The 4,534-nt window shown below is 37.6% G+C and overlaps 1 long non-coding RNA gene across 1 annotated transcript; it reads right to left on the bottom strand.

Annotated features, from left to right (window-relative positions):
• Positions 1–2,509: 2,509 nt before the first annotated feature.
• Positions 2,510–3,164, bottom strand: LOC126092621 (uncharacterized). Its single transcript, XR_007521370.1, has 3 exons — positions 3,064–3,164; positions 2,873–2,943; positions 2,510–2,728 (listed from the first exon to the last, which is right to left on the bottom strand). It is a non-coding gene; the product is annotated as an uncharacterized LOC126092621 (long non-coding RNA).
• Positions 3,165–4,534: the final 1,370 nt, after the last annotated feature.

Below are 4,534 nucleotides of genomic sequence, written 5' to 3'. Positions count from 1 at the left end.
TTTCCATAGTATGGGCATTCAAGAAATTCAATTATTATTTATTTGGAAAACATACAGTGATTTACACCGATCACCAGGCCCTGACATTTTTGTTAACTTGTTAACTTGTACATCCTAGACTATCACGATGGGCAGTTACACTTCAGAACTACTCTTTTGAAATTAAGTACATAAGAGGTAAGGACAACACCATTGCGGACACTTTGTCTAGACTTCCACAAGGTATGAATGATACCAACAGTGACTTAGAAAATATAAATGACTACAGGATTCTCTTAATGCAAGACAAGCAGTATCACCAATATTATATTGATATGTGCAGAAACATGGCTGAATTACAAAAATCTGATCCTCACTGGTATAAGATAATAACATTACTGGTAGAAAAAGAAAATCATCCTTCGACTAAGTATTACAAGTTACACAATGATGTGTTATTTTATCGACGACATCCAAATGCTACTAACTGGTGTGTATGCATTCCCAAAGAGTCTGAACGTAATTTAATTTGGCACACACACTTAGTTTGGGGTCATTATGGGACGAAAAAGTGTTTGGCAAAGCTCAGCACATACTGTTATTTTAGCAATATGAGAAGAAAAATTTACAGGGAACTGAAAACATGTGTCATATGTCAAAAATCAAAACCTCAGAATTTATCCACAAAAACAGATTTACATTCTATTTTACCTAGTAAACCCCTGGAAATTCTGTGTACTGACATCAGTGGACCGCATCCAGCAAGCTCTGGAGGCGTCAAATATATCTTAGCTTTTTACGATGTATTTTCTAAACATGTAAAACTTTATGCTTTAAAATCCGCCACTGCAAGTGCTATAATACGAAGATTCTCAAGTGATTACCTGACGCACGTGGGAAAACCTAAAGCAATTCTGTCAGATAATGCAGCATACTACTCTGGGTACAAATGGAGAAATTTCTTGAAGGACAATAACATTAAAAGTATATTTATTTCGAGGTTTAGTCCACAATGTAACGCGACTGAGAGACTTTTCCGAGAATTAAATCGATTCATGAGGACCTATATTTCATCAAAACATACTAATTGGGTGTCCTACCTAAGTCTTTTCGAAGACGTACACAATAACTTAAATAATTACGATACAAATTACACACCTAACGAGATCATGTTCAATTGCAAACAGAACGATCAGTGGATAGAACCATTACCTAAGTTGTCAGACAAGGAAATCACACCTGAACAGAAAATAAAAGAAGTATTGACTACATTGACACATCACGCACAAATACGAAACAAACATCACAGAAACATAATAAAAAGAAAACAAAAATTCGAGGTAGGAATGCTTGTACTACTTCGTACTCATCATAAATCTGTTGCACTCAAACGACGCAACGCTAAGTGGCGTCTGCTATATGAAGGACCTTATATAATTGTTAACATACCGCACCCTGGTGCGTATCTGTTACAACATCGTAGAACTAACAAAATTATTGGGCTATACGCACACCGAGATCTTAGAGCATTTCATGCTGAATAATGTCAAAGTCATACCCATCAAAACATTGCTAAGCAACTCGTTACAACACAGATAATAAGTAGTATAGAAATTTTCATTTCAGCGTTCCAGAGTCGCAGTTGAAGACAGAAGAACTTTTCTTTCAACGCCGCGGCTCCACCGAGAAGATTGAATATTAAAGTAAAATTTATGATTACGTAGCAGTGAATGATATATTAATTTTTCACGGAACATTTGTGACTGTAGGTACCACTGACTTGGTATGACACCTGACGAACTGACAGACGTCATCTGTGAAGCGATCTTTTACTTTGAGAAATAGATTAGACGCACATCTCTCAACACGAAAAGCATCTACCAGTAGTCAAGGCCACACAGACACTCTACACACACGCACAAAACGCGAGGAATCGAACATTTTCTCTCTCTTACTAATTTGAATATTTATTGAGTAGTGAAAACGCCTGGTCTTGCCTGCTGATGTAATGAATGTTGTGTCTAATCTATCTTAATTTCAGGTGACATCACAAAACCGATAAAGAGGACGTAAATATCTGCAATTCATGTAATCAAATGTGACACAATGTAATAACCTATAGCGATGTAATGATGATGTAAACATGTTTATGTGCAACTGTATTATGTTTATACTAAGAAAATATGTGACGTGTGTATGTATAATTATTTTTTTTTTAACTGATGTATCATGTAAAAATTTGAACAAAACGAATGCCAAAAAGACATTGCATAGTGAACCTCTGTTCACGGACATTAACGAACATTACTAACTCTGCAACTACGCAGAAACCTATGTGAAGGAAACGGTTAATGCCATTCATTATGCATCGTACCTATGTAAACGCGATGAACGATTTCCTTGATTAATAACTACGAACATTTAGGTGAGCTGTATTCAGCAAAAAACTGAAAATGTGAAGTGCATAATTCGTGCATCGTCTAGTGACATTACTATAGTACCTAACTTCAAGATGTTAACTGGATTAAATGGACACAAAGTGCCTGTCCAGAAAACAACACGACGGGTGGAAGAATTTTGGTTGGAACTTCAGGGAATGAAATGTTCTCGAAATGTGACGGACACTCTTACCTGGACTGTCCTAGGATCGACGCCAGCTATGTGCCGTCCGAGGTTCTACAACCAAGCTTCCACGGAATGTAAAAAACGAACTGCACGTGGACCAATTACTCGGCGGGTCACGTCTGATCTGTAATAAGCAATGCTTTTACTCACAACGAACTGCATCACAACGACTATAATGAAAATAGGAAATGGACACGCTTATGTATTAATCACGTTGTTATACAACGATGTTACTGTGATCAAAAAACTTTACCACGACGATACTAACCTGTAAAAAATTATTGTGCAGCAGATGAATATGAACTGTGATAACGACACGATGTGTATAGGTCAACGCACCTGAAACATACGGACATTTTTCTTTGAAGTATTTCAAAACAATACTATGTAACTAAGAACATTCAACAATCTAAGTTGTATTGTGTTATAACGAATATTGTAAATTTAAAACTAAGTTACCTGTCATAGAATGTAGTCTTCATATGTAATCTTGGTTGAATATTTTCTTGGTGCAACGACTGAGAGACGCGCGCACACGAACAATATGAACTGCAATACTGTGCCGCGTGATCTAACTGTACGATATAACGGCAGTGCCGGAGTCACACAGACGCTTCTGCGCATGCGCGCACTCTATCTGCCAACATAAGAACTTTTACGGCGCACCCGCGTCATTCAAAGTTTGTATATAATGTGTATAATGTAGGTGATGTAAATAGTTGTAGATAACTTAGATTTTCTTGTGCCTTTAGGTGAATTGCTCGCCTGCAGGTGTGTCCTTTCGCCTCGCAATTCAGGGGGCAATATAAAGGCACATTTGCATGCCGAGCGTGAGTTTCGTCGGAAACGCGAAATATTAATTAAATAAATAATCAGTGACAAATAAATAAAGCCTATGGCACACAACTGCAGCGCTGTGTCGCTGATAAAACAAAAGCACAATTACGTTACTCGTATGTTTGATTAAGAAAGGAGAGCTCTGGTTGAAGTGGTGCGAGAAGCACGTATTTTATTTTATTGTCTGGCACACCGCCATATTTCATGTTATAGAAAATTACTGCGAGTTGCAACCACACTAGGCACTCGATTCTGTAAAGAATTTATATTTATAAAAGTAAGTAGGATTATGAACTGTAGGCTTATTCATTGAATATATCTGATTTAACTAACAGTGTAACTTTTTATGTTTAGTAGACAATCACCTCTGTACGACGTTTTGGCATGGCTGGCAATTTATTGTATTATTGAGATTTAGATTATGAGTCCGCACCTACCGCAGCAGTCTTTGGAAACGATTTAACTACGAAGTCCGATTATTTCAATTTTATTTCACGGTCAACTACGAGTAACATTGCCTTTACGAAAAAGCCATTGTCAAGCGTCTGATACCGAATAATTATCCAGATAAGCAAATATCAATTACAATTACAATCACCATCATACAGAATAATTAACATTAAAATAATTAATATTTTATTTGATTTTATTTTATTTATTTTATAGCTTGACATTCTGTCGCGCTGACCACTGACCTACTGCGGGCGGACAATGCATCAACTTAACCCAAAAATGAGAGAAATACAAGTTTTGCAACTTGTATTACACGCTTTTGATGACAGACCACATTTTGAAGCAATAATTAGCTTTCCCCAAAAAATGGTTCAAATGGCTTTGAGCACAATGGGACTCCACTTCTGAGGTCATTAGTCCCCTAGAAGTTAGAACTAGTTAAACCTAACTAACCTAAGGACATCACAAACATCCATGCCCGAGGCAGGATTCGAACCTGCGACCGTAGCGGTCTTGCGGTTCCAGACTGCAGCGCCTTTAAACGCACGGCCACTTCGGCCGGCTAGTTTTCCCTATCTACTTGTTGGAGCTTGATAGAGGTGACTGTGTCGCGCTCGAGCAGCTGAGGCATACGCATCGT

The sequence above is a fragment of the Schistocerca cancellata genome, chromosome 7 (genome assembly GCF_023864275.1).
Source record: "Schistocerca cancellata isolate TAMUIC-IGC-003103 chromosome 7, iqSchCanc2.1, whole genome shotgun sequence".
NCBI lineage: Eukaryota > Metazoa > Arthropoda > Insecta > Orthoptera > Acrididae > Schistocerca > Schistocerca cancellata.
The sequence above is the reverse complement of the archived record's forward strand: the minus strand, read 5'-3'. Positions and strand labels throughout refer to the sequence as shown.